The sequence below is a fragment of the Otolemur garnettii genome, unplaced genomic scaffold (assembly GCF_000181295.1).
Source record: "Otolemur garnettii isolate 467f Iridium unplaced genomic scaffold, OtoGar3 scaffold00001, whole genome shotgun sequence".
NCBI lineage: Eukaryota > Metazoa > Chordata > Mammalia > Primates > Galagidae > Otolemur > Otolemur garnettii.
The window spans coordinates 51,824,979-51,838,206 of record NW_003852396.1 but is presented as its reverse complement, the minus strand read 5'-3'; the positions used below and the strand labels follow the sequence as shown (position 1 = coordinate 51,838,206).

The 13,228-nt window shown below is 35.8% G+C and overlaps 1 pseudogene; it reads left to right on the top strand.

The window, feature by feature from the left end:
- The first annotated feature begins 3,501 nt into the window (after window positions 1–3,501).
- Window positions 3,502–3,559, top strand: LOC111724560 (annotated as a pseudogene).
- The last annotated feature ends 9,669 nt before the right edge of the window (window positions 3,560–13,228 follow it).

The following is a 13,228-nucleotide window of genomic DNA, read 5'->3' as shown; positions in this document are numbered from 1 at the left end:
ATTGCCCTAGTTCTGACTGCTAAAATAACGAATAGTTCTACAGGTGAATACTGCCTCTTTGGTAACAGTAGGATACGCAGCAAATATAGGCATGTACAAATGAGTTCACGTGTGAACCATGTGTTATTTGGGAGAAAAAATGGCAACATGTTTCATTAAAAACTCTGGACACCTCCATTTCCAGAATGATGGAGACTTTCATTGTCACTTACATCTTTATTTGCTCTATTTATTTCACTAAATACAAATAAAAACTCAGGACATCATATGTTAAAAGAAATATAAGAAGACTCTTAAAGAGAGAGAGAGGTTAAGGACCTCGTGACGCAGGGATTGGTGAAGTTTTATGATCCTTGTGCTTTCATTTTGCTTTAGATAGTTAAGGCTGGAAAAATTGGCAACCTGAAAATACCAACAAACAGAATGAATACATATATACATACACATACATACATACATACACATACATACATACATATACATGCATACATACATACACGTACATACATACACATATATACATACCTACATGTACATACATACATACACATTCATACATACATACTTACAGCTCTCCAGAAGGCTGCTCAGTCAGCTAAAGAACCAGGAAAGAAACAACCTTGTAAGATAAAACTGCTTAAACAATATTGTTCAACACCAGCCAAACATTCCAGAAACAATTATCTAGCCTCACCCTAACGCCAACGAACATCAGTGAAGAACCAGGACTTTCAACTTCGCTAGAGTTTGTAAAGCTCTCCCTGCCCAATGCCTGTGTCACAGGATACCACTTTGAATCCTGAACTTTCACTTCTACCTGGGGATAAAAATGTTCCCCTTTCCTTTTGTACTGGGATGGTGTCATTGGGGGTTTGGTGGAAAGTCAGGACTCGTATCACTGTTCAGCAGTAAAAGATCCTGTAATGCAAGGAAAGTCACGTAGGGAACAATATTTTCCTCTCTCCCAATCAGGAGTACTATGCATCATAAGAGTCCTAAACCAAACACCTGCCCAGAGGTAACAAGCAGCTCTTACACTCAGCGGTGCAAATAGGGACCAAGTGGAGAATCTGAACTTCTGTCATCTGGCCACAGTAAAATAGCATACCCCTTCCCTCATTAGAGTGGGATCAGAAGAAGCCTGCCTAAACACAAGATAGAAACAAAATCTAGAGTCTTATACATAATACTCCAAATGTTCACGTCTTAACAGAAAATCTCCAAATGAAATAAAAAGAACTGAGAGGTTTTCATAGTAATTGAAGGGGAAATAATAAACAACTTTCAGTTCCCAAATGACACAGATGTGCCAATATCTGTGAAGGAATTTAAAGCCAACCATCCTGAAAATGTTTCAGTGAGAAATACAAGCATGTTTAAAATAAATTTAAGAGCATGAAGTCTAATCATACAAAAATGGAAAGTCACAGAAAATAAACATAAAATATAAAAAAAAAGCCTGTTGAAATTTAAGAAGTGAAATACAAAATAATCCAAACAAATGGGTGAGCTCAGCTTCCAAATGGAGGACAGAGGAATGAATCAGTAAACTTGGAGGTATAGCAATAAAAACTTGTTCAACTGAAGAGGCTGCAAAAAATTAGAGTAGAGCCTCTGGGACATATGCAATGTACTATACAAAAGAAGAAGATGAAGAGGGTGGTGCCTGTGACTCAGTGAGTAGGGAGCTGACCCCATATACCAAGGTTGGTGGGTTCAAACCCAGCCCTGGTCAAACTGCAACCAAAACATAGCCAGGTGTTGTGACAGGCGCCTGTAGTCCCAGCTACTCCAGAGGCTGAGGCAAGAGAATCCCCTAAACCTGAGAGCTGGAGGTTGCTGTGTAGCACTCTACTGAGAGTGACAAAGTAAGACTCTGTTACTACAAAAAAAAAGAAGAAGAAGAAGATGATGATGAAGAAAATGGTGCTGAAGACGTATTTGAAGAAGCTTCTGAATAAATCAACACCATGAAAAAAAATTGTAGAGCAGCCACGTAAAACAACCCATTGACTAAAGAAAATTCAGTTTTTGTTCAGAAACAACAGACACCAAAATGCACCAAAGATGTTAATTCTCTCCAAACTGATCACATTTTCAACACTATTTCTATGACAAGTCCAGCAAATTGTTTTGTATGTAAAGACAAGATTATACTACAATTTATAAGAAATAATAGGAAACTAGTATAGGTAAATTGATTTTGAAAAAGAAAAAGTCAGAATGAGTATCCTGCCTGATTTTATGATTTATTATATAGTTATAGTTACTGTTCATCAAGTGTCTGAATTAGTAGCAAAAAATAGACACATAGATCAATGAAAGAGAATAGGGAATTTGGAAAAAGCCCTACATTGATTTTTTAACACAGGTACAAAAAGTAATTCAATGGAGTTAGGAAAACCATTTCAAGGAATGGTGCTGGAGCAACTGGTTATTCACAGGTAAAAACAAAACATATCACTACTGTCACCAGCTGGCCAATGGGAATACTTTAAAGTGAGCATAGTGATGTTCAGCAATTAGGTATGTAGTAATTTTTCTAGGATAAGTTTGTGAACTTAATTTTTGTTGCAGTTTTCGGCTGGGGCTGGGTTTGAACCTGCCACCTCCAGTATATGGGGCCAGCACCCTGCTCCATGAACCACAAGCACCACTTCTGTGGACTTAATTTTTGGACCACATGTGTGGTCATATAATAATAATAACAAAATAAAGTGACCTCAATCTAGACATTACATCTTATATAGAAATTAACTAAGGTAGATCATAGATTTAAGTATAAAATGTAAAACGACAAAAAATGAAATGATAATCTAGGAGAATATCTTTAGCACTTCAGGCTTAATTGAAGAGTTCTGAGACACACCATCCAAACCATAGTCTAGGAAAAAAAAAAAACAATCAATGAATTGAACTACATTAAAGTTAACATTTTACTCTGTGAAAAACCCCGTAAAGACTATTTAAAAAAAAGCTACAGATGGGAAGACCATATGAGTGTATTTACAAGCCATATGCCTAACTGAGGACTCATATCTATAAAATATAAGGTGCTATCAAAACTCAACATCGAAAAATAAAATATTCTAATTATAAATTTGGAAGGCCACCTTTTGACGCAAAGGGTAGACAGAAAACAAACACATGCAGAGATAAGCAAGATTACTAGCCATTGGAGAAATAAAAGTTAGAATCACAATGAAGTATCATTCCGTATCTATAATATATGAACAATTAACCTTTTCTAAAAGTGAGAACACCACATCCACCCAATAGTCTAGTGAAACTAAAGTTTTCACGTATTAATGGTTGCATTATACACCCACTCTAGAATACATTTGGCAGTTCCATAAGCTCAGCGTACTTAATATACAACCCAGCAGTCACACCCCTGAACTTTTATCCCAGAGAAATAAACCTTTACTTCCACCCGAGACCCTGTGCAAGAACAGTCTTAACCCCTTTATTTGTCGTAGCTGATAAATGAAAACAAAATCTCTTAGCATGGCCCCTGCGCAAGGATGACAAGCAAATTCGTGAAGCGTTCCATATTTTAAAAAAAAAAAAAAAAAAAAAAAGAAAACAAAATCTCAAAATACGAGTGGTTTGTATACATTGCTTTTAAAATAAACATAGATGTTTATTCTTTCGAAGCAAAAGAATCCTTATCTTCTTAGTTCTTATGCTATAAACTTGGTTGAAAACACCACTAACTTTTAGAAGCACATGGATGTTTCAAGCCGGACCAATGGGATAAAGATAGAGTCAGGCAGAGATCTTTATGCACATGGAAAGATATATTATGTGTGTAAATTCAGAGCTTTTTTATAAAAGTCCATCACAGGAATAAAATATCTCATCAGTCTTTGAGGACTTTCTAGGCCACACTTTAAATTCTATTTTACTGTATTTTTTCTGCCTTCTGTGAAATTTGCAAGTGAGGGCGTCTCTCCAGCCCATTTCACTTTTGATTCACTCTTTGTGATTTGTGACTTCACCACTGTTGTAGACCTTGTGTCCGACTGAGCGAGTCCCCAAATTTAATCCCTATTACAAGTCAGTCTTGTTCTCTAGTTTAGTTTTATTTTCATGATATTTACTTTGAGACTGTAAGCACTACAATTTCTTATGTTTCCAGTCACTGCCTCCCTGGAATCAGAAAAGACACATTTCCATTTATTGTAGTTTAGCCTGACAAGTGATCGTAAAATCCATGTAACAGTTAAGTCTGTGTTTAAATCAGGTCTTTATTTTCTTTATGATTATCTGTCTTACTTTCACATCCACTGTCCCATTTTTGTACTGACTAAAAAAACCAGCCTTCCCTTCAACAGCTACAGGGAGTTATGCCGAGACCTTGGCCAGACAATAAAAAAATCAAAAGATTCAAATAGGGAATGTATCTCTTTGACAAGAACTGATTGAAAAAGCTTTTGACTAAAATCAAATACAAATGCAATGGACAATAAAACTTGGTCTTTATAACCCTCTGACACTCTCCAAGCAAGCAGGACATAAAAGCAAGTATTATTATGCTGTATAGAAAATGAAGCATAGGGAGTTAAAGTAATATACCCAAGTCACTCTGAATAATGATCAGTAACCTAGAATTGAGATACAGATCAATGGAATCCAATTTACTGGGCTACCTACCATAACCCCTCTGCAAGTGTTCTTTTGATTGAGTGCCCCTGCATGTTACCCATTGTGATAGGTAGTAGGTGCTGTGAAGAACGGTGGGGTAACAAGCTGCATCTCCCAACATTGTGACAACCTCTCACAATTTATTTTCCCCCCTTTATTTATTTATTTGAACACAAGCTAATTATCTTTGTAAAACTATAAATGAATTTAAACAGTTAGGATCCAGTTTCTTCTTCATCTTATTTCTTTTTAATAAATTTTACAGGTTTTTGGTTTTTTTTTCACAGCTGCCTTTAAAACAGTGTGCTTGTGACATAGATATCTCTTCCCTAAAAGAGCACAAAGGGAGGGAGAACAGGAAGTAGAATTGGGTTCAAGGTCACGGAGTCAACAGGCGCAGAGAACTCAAATACTTCAGCATTACGGATGGGAAGGAGTTGGCTTCACATTGCTCTGAGGTCCCTTCCTGAAATTTGTCTTGGATATCAGCAGGATCCGGTAGCGTTAAGAAGCACAAGGCAGTGAAAAAGTTACTCCCTGAGAGCTGTGTGTGTCATGGGGATTAATTGACTTGATGATTTTAATTGTACAGCATTCTCCTAGGCAGTGTTGTGTTCTGAGAAAGACTAAATGCTCAGCATGACTGAAAAGGGTCTGTGCTAAATAGAGGGACAGAAATGTCAGGCAGCATATAATGAGCGAATTCTGCTCCGTGCTAGGCAGTGTGTCAAATTTGTGAAATTGCTGAGAAGCTGCCAAACTTCAAAGTTTTATGCAGAGGGTGGAACTGCAATCTGAGTGTAGAGCGGGAGTAACTTAGGGTGATTAAGTGAAGGAAGTGCCAACTATTAGCTGTGTAGCCTGAGACTAAATATTAATAGTTTCATGGTCTGTAAAGTGAGCCTGATAATAGCCACTGGATTTCTATAAAGACAAATGAGATAACGATTGCAAATCTCTAAGTACTGCGTTAGGACAGAGTACATGTGTGATTGTAATTTCTGCTGAAGATGATGATGTTGATGGCAGCAGGTGGTGACAGTGATGTTCACATCTATCCCTAGTTTCTCTATTTCCCACTCCCCACAGAGTCATGGACTTGGGCTTGACTTTATCACTGGCTAATGAGAAGAAAAGCAGCTTCTAACAGCCAGGACTGGCACATGAACTAAGCCATCAACTACCACTGAATATAAAAACATAGAAACATTGCCAAAAGTAAAACAAACAAAAACCCTTCACCACTAATATTAGAATGCACTATTTCTTTACAAATTATAGGTGTAAATTTATTTTGTGTGTCTTGACTTTTGAATTAGAATCATAAATATATGAAATAAGAATTACCCTTGCTTACTGACTCCACCAAAAAGCCTGAAACCACAGTTAAAATCTAGTATGTTTTTATACTGCACACTCCTGGGATCTCATTTCCTCAAGGTGGAAAACTCTCCCTCACTGAATAAACCAATAAACCATATTTTGTTTAACAAAAAGAATATCTTCAGTGGACTTTGGAGGGACAGCATTGGCAGATGTGAAGTTTTCAAAAGGTTTCTCTTAGTTCTCTGTGCCTTCAACCAGATGGCTGATTCTGTAATAGCACATGTACCTGAGACACTATCTGTCTGTTTGCAAGTAACTCTTTGTACAGTGATGAAAGTAATTTATGCTGAATTGAGTTCTCACGTTTTTGAGATATTAAGTACTGGGTTTATTGTATTTCTTATTAAGAATGAGGTTGCTTATGAATTTTTAATTATTGAATTATGTTTGTAATGTTACATAGAACAATTATTTTCTGGCCTTTTAATGTCTTCCCATTGTAACCACTCTCACCTTTCCTCATCAATGATGCTTTCTCTTCCTTCAGGAAAACTTTCAAGCCACGTGTACACCGTCATTTTCTTCATGGCATTATCACCACAAACTTGAGCTACATGCTTCTGTTCCCACTTCCTCACTTGCCAAGTTTAACAAGAAATGTAATGTTTGTTCATTGCTCTAATTTAAGCTCTGACATTCTCACAATGGCACAGAAAAACACAGCAAATAATAATATATGCCACTCAGCAAGACACAGCTGCGTGACACTGATATCCCAATGTTATGAAGCCATAGTTGTTTGTATGGTGCTGCCAACAAAGTGGTTGGTGGCAAGTTTATGAACTTAATTATCAGATCATGTATTTGGGGACTTCTGCTTAGACATCTTATAGACACCAATTACCCTCTTATGGAATCCAGTTAACATTTGATCTTTTCACTCCAGGCAAGACCAGGTCACTTTATGTTTTAAAAAAAAGAAAAGAAGGAAGGACATATTTACACAGGAAAATGTATTAGAATTTCAGCTGATCCAAATGGAAATTACTTTCTAAATTACCCAGTGAAACTAGAATAAAAGAAAAACAGAGAGTTCCTGTCTACATCCAATATCTTATCTCTCCAAATATTAGTTTCCAGCAGTTATTATAGTTAATAGCAAGCATTGCATATTAGTCAATGCAGAACAGGGGATGAAGGACAGTGGTTTTCAATGTAATTCTAACATTTAAGAAGCTTTACAATGGATAATAGACATAATTTTTGTATTGGTTGATAAATGGGCTGATTTAAAATTGAAATGATTTACTTTTATTTTGGTTATGTGTATTTTTTTAAATGAATGATAAATTGTTAAAATATAAAAAGTTGTTTTAATATAACTATATATTTAAAAAAGTGTAGTAAGTATTTGTTTTACCTAGAGAGTAAAAATTACTGAGACATTAATAGCATTATGGTCTTAGAAATTATGGAGACATCTGTCCTAAATTAAAGTCTGCCCTGGTAGCTAATTGCTATTGACTGAATATTTGGATCTGCCCCAAACTCTTATGTTTATGCATTTTCAGTGTGATGGTATTTACAAGTGGGAGGTTTGGGAAATTAGGTCTAAATGACATTATGAGGGTGCAGCCAACATAATAGGACTGGTGCTCTTACAATGCATGAAGAAACCAGAAGTTTCTCTCCTATGTTAGGAGACAGTAGGAAAGGATTCACCTGCAAACTGGCATGATGGCAATCACTAGGAACTGTGATCTTAGTGGCAATCACTAGGCCCACATCTTGATCTCGAACTTCCCAGAGTTTAGGGCTTGAGAAATAAACTCTGTTGTTTAAGTCATCCGATCGATGATATTTGTTGTGATCAGACACAAACTAACTGCCACACTTACTTAATTTCTTACTAATTCTAAATATTGGACTTTTTATACCTTTTTAGTTCACCAGCATTACCCTACTCTAGCAAAATGAATGAAGCTTCATTGAATTCTTGTAGACGCCATACTGTCTACCTTTCTTTGTTCTTTGTATCAACTTTTTTTCTAATAGTTTACTTCTTTGTGTTCTATTATCCCTTATTTATAAGGGGCTAATTGGCTTTTTTGTCACATGGCATTCTCTGCACTCAAAAACATATTCCATAAATTTGATAACAAATGTTTATTTGAAGATCATTACATACAAGATATTATTCCAGGTGCAAATATGACTTAGGCCTGATCCTTGACTACAGGCATCTCATGATTTAATAAGACACAGTTTAAGAGCCATTTCTAGAATTTAGTTGAAAGATGAAGAGGAACTGGGTTTAAATAATCACAGTGAGAATAGAAATATATATGTGTATATATATATATATAAATGATTTCAGGTCCTATTCTAATTACTAAAGGAGATGCAGATACAAATCTTATATTGCCTTTGACATCAATGCATCAATGTGCTCTAATCTACAGGTGGATGAGACATTAACACTTACTACTAAAAGGTTGAGTGGAGGGATGTTATAGGAGCTGTTCCTAGAGGAAAGATTGTAACATCTCAGAGTCACTTAGCTCACAACACATGCACCTGTTTCTCCAGCAATTGTTAATCTTACTTTATGGGACTTCACTATCAGGAACTCAAAAACAGGCTGGACATCCCTAAATCAGAGTGAGTCTACAAGGAGCACTGCCTGGTGTACTGAAGATTTTCTCTACCAAACTGTGATCTCAACTACCGAGGAAGCCCCACAGACCTAATAAAAGGAAGGATTTTCTTCCGGAAAATGTCGTCCAATTAAAGATAAATTATAAATATTTTTTTTGCTACTGGCGTTGTTTGTTTACTTGTTAAATATAGGTCTTTAATTCACCGAGGCATGGTCCATGGAATTAACACTACCTCCAAAGTTTTCATTATGTTCAATGTTATGAGTTGTCAAATCTTACTGATTCTACTTGTGAAATAGTTCTTAAAACCATTTTTACCATTCATTTTTTGTTCATCATGACCTATTGCTCCAGTGTGAACCACATCATATCTAAATGCCATTTTTCAAGTGAATTCTGAGGTGAAAGCAGAGATTACTGTACCAGAATTTAGTCTGTACATTATTTTCACCTAAAGCAGTCAGGGTGGGTAATCCAGAACTATGCCCATTTAAAACTGCAAGTCAGAACAAGAATACACACACACACACACACACACAATGCACAGCCACACACACATAAATAAATCCAACTCGACGGATAATAGTATGGTTATAAATAAGGAAAGCATCATGGACCAGAAAATAGAGGTAAGTTGAATCATTCATCATTCCATTAATTCATTCATGAAAAATTCATTACGTATTTCCTAGGTATCAGCACTTGAAATTCAGTGGTGGCTGATTTAGAGATGATTATGATCTTAAAAGTGCAATATAGAGGCAAGTGCTCACCTGTATGCTGCTTCCTTAAAAATACACATCCCCATTAGTATTTTTTGTGCTCTTTGCTGAATGTTGGCCATTTGACCCTTAAAATGCTTCATCCACCTTCCCCACTATGCTCTGCATTCCAGAGGGCTGACCTTTAAGGATGATAATAGGCTTCCATTTAGCTTCTCTGTAGAGTGGAGCCAATTAGGCATCAGCATGAATTTGTAAGGGATAAGAAGAAAGGGAGGCAGATATATTTTTTCTCCTGCTTCTTTCCCTAGAGGTTCTCCTGTCTCCTACTGTTTCAAGTCGTTTTCCCTCTGAATTCTGATAAGTGCTTTTTGTTTATATTCTAGTCTGGGAGTACTGCCCTATGCTGTGCCTACTTCTGTCACCCTACAAATAAAAAATACACACACACACATATAGATATCACACATATATATACATGCATACATATATGTGTGTGTCCATGTATCACCAAAATAACCCAGTTTAAATATGTCATCAGTTTCATTCTAGGACCCACACTGCTGCTAGTTTGGTATTTATGTTTTCCAAATAAGTTCTAAGTTTCATTACCCATTTCTGTACTAACCATTTTGACAGTTGTAGTGCTCAAAAATTTATGCAATTTTGATGCCTGTTTCTACTTACTTACCTTGACCTTGTGTGTGATGGATGGGTGTCCCTAGCTTAAGGATATATAACACAATATTCATCATCTGAGTCCAGGGATTCTCTCATTAACCTCCAGTGTTTTAACCTTTAGATGTCCTTAATCTAATCTCACCTCAACAGGGCCTCCAGAGTAATCTTTGTAAAGCATGAATAGTTGCAAGCAATGCAAATCTAAGAAAATTCTCCTCCCAGCCTTTTTTAAAGAGTGGTTTTATGTTATTCTTTTAAATATCTGTGTGTAATGTTGAGCTAAATAAATATTTATCTAATTATTCCCAAGGACATTCTGGCAATTTGTCTATAACCATAACTAAAAAGGAATACAAATAGGTTCCGATAACAGTAGTGCACCTTATTTGCAGAGGATGTATTTCAGGATTCCCAGTGGTTGCTTGAAGTTGAGGACAAGGTTTTACCCTATAACTACCACATTATGCTTTTTCCTATTCATACATGTCTATGATAAAGCTTAATTCATAAATTAGGTACAGTAAGAACAATAACTAATAATAAAATAACACAGCTAGAACACTGTAGGGTAATAAAGTTTATGTCAATATGTCCTTTCTTTTTCAGTATCTTATTGTGCTAATACTTACCATGGAGAAATGGAACCATGGAATGTGTAACTGCTGACAAGAGGGCACTACTGCAAACTCTTTCTCAGTGATGAAGGTGCTGAGAAAGAAACAAGTATAATAACTCTTCTAGCACTACCATAATAATGACTAGAGTCCTCTTCCGCACTCTACCCTATAGCAGAGTAATTGTTTCAAATCTAAAATGCTAATGTAGCGTTCATAACAATTATTATTTCATTAGCTCTCTTTTTCAGAATCTTAATAAAAACCTCTTTGTAATGGTTCATAACCCTGGCACTATAATATAAAAGTAATTAGAAACACATTCACATATACATAGTTATTCCTCTTGGTTTCTATAATAAAAATTTTATGTTAATCTGCTAGGTAGGTAATGTATGTTATGAGATTGCATACTTTTTATTAAAAAATGTACTAGTATGTTGACAATGTAATTGTGGCTTTCTTAGAAGTACAAAATAACCTTTCCAGGAACGAGAAAACATACCTTTTTAAAGGAGACCATCAGTAGGATTTTCGCTATACTCAGTGCTTGGATACTTTAATAGTTGTAGCTACAATTTACTTTTGTTCCAGGCTTCTCCATCACTAATGTTGTTTTAAGTATGGACTGTAAACTAGAAATCATATTTAAATTTTTAGGTGTGATGATGTCTTATATTTTAAAGTAAAATATAAAAATTATGACTTGGAAGTCATAGCATTTAAATAAAAGTTCACAATAATCTGTTGGTGCACAAGCCAGCAATCTTAGTCTGAGCCAACGTTTAGCAATATGAGGGCATCAACATTGAAATATTTTTATTCGAGAGTTGAAAGACTTATACAATTTGAAGGAAATGTAATATGTTACAGAAGTTGTTGTCTCTGCAATAAAAAGGAGTTACCTGAAGATAAGAAACAACAAACAAAATAATATAAAAATCTATTACATCATTGATTGGCAGAATGCAATTTTTAAAGATATGTATTTTTGATTTCAAAGGTTGTTTTGCCTGGGCTTTGCTTTTGAATCATCTGTGCTCCTTATAGGAGTTGGATCCACTGTCTGGCCTTGAATTTCAGGACTTCTGTCCTTTCCCCCACACTGCTAAGATTTTTTTCAGCAGTCCTAATTGGGTCATGTCACACTCCATGTGTTCCTGTAGAGTCAGCTATAAAGTCAGAGTGAACTTGGCGCCAAGACTGACCCAGACTTGGTCTCTCCGTCTAGCCCCATCAGTCATCATTACCCTGTGCACCACGTTGGTAAAGGCTGCATTTTAATAACAAACCAACTCGCAATTGCATTTCCACTTGGCATTTCCTTCGTCTAGAATGTCCTTTCCCAACATGAATTCTAATTGATATTTACATGCCTTAAAAACGTAGTTCACGCACCATCTAATTCACTATGTCATTCTTTACCGTAATCCCTTTTTGCCTGACCAGTGTAGGATTCTGCACGTCTCTGTTGGTTTCCATTCCATCTCTGGTTTGTTTACTTGTGTGACTTCTTCCCCAGACTGACTTTTAGCATAGAAACACAAAGGCTTTCTATCCTCATACTTCAAATTCCTAGCAAAGATCTGGCCCCAAATAGATCTGTTGTCATCCAAAGAATGTATGTGAGATAAATTAATGAGTACAACATGACTCTTAAAAGGTCAACAGAAGTTTTTCACCTCTATTCAGTGTAAGTTAAGTGTTCAACAAACATATGCATAGTCAACAGTCTTGGTAATAATGAGAAAACAAAATTTCATGGCTTGTCAGCTTTAAAATTCAATGAGTTGGGCGGCTCCTATAGCTCAAAAGGGTAGGGCGCGAGTCCCATATGCTGGAGGTGGTGGGTTCAAACCCAGCCTCGGCCAAAAATGGAAAAAAAAAAAATCCTTAAAATTCAATGAGTTTATAATTTGTGAGTTTTAAAATAAAAGTCAGTCTTGTAAGTATGTTACAAATAATAACACAACATCCTATAATTATGACATCCTATAATCACATTTTATTAATATATAAAATATTTGTTCCCAAATGTATTCTAAGAATTAAAGAATAATGTTTCTATTATTTTATTCAAAAATCTTTCTTAGCATGTACTAAGTGACAATGTCCTTGGTACTAAGAATGCCTCAAAGAGCAAAACAACGTCCCCACTGATGTAAATGGCAGGAGGAGATTGAGCCAACGTATAAGTTAAAAAATACAGTTAGTATCATTTCACTTATAGGTAAAAGGTATACTAAATACAGTAAAAAATGTAAAAAGTTAAGGGACAGCAGAATGAGGGCAGATGGGAACTCCTTATTAGATTTGCCAAAGCACATAGTGAGTGTATTGAAGTGATAGTTAAGTGTTTTCCCTTTTTTTCTTATTTTTTGGCCAGGGCTGGGTTTGAACCTGTCACCTCCGGTATATGGGGTGGGCGCCTTACTCCTTTGAGCCACAGGCACTGCCCAGATAGTTAGGTGTTTTCAAAGACATTTTCTACTTTCATCATCAACACTCCAAACTGCTGATTATTTCATATTTTTTTCACTTTATAAATAAAAACATTGAGACTCAGAGAAGTCAAATG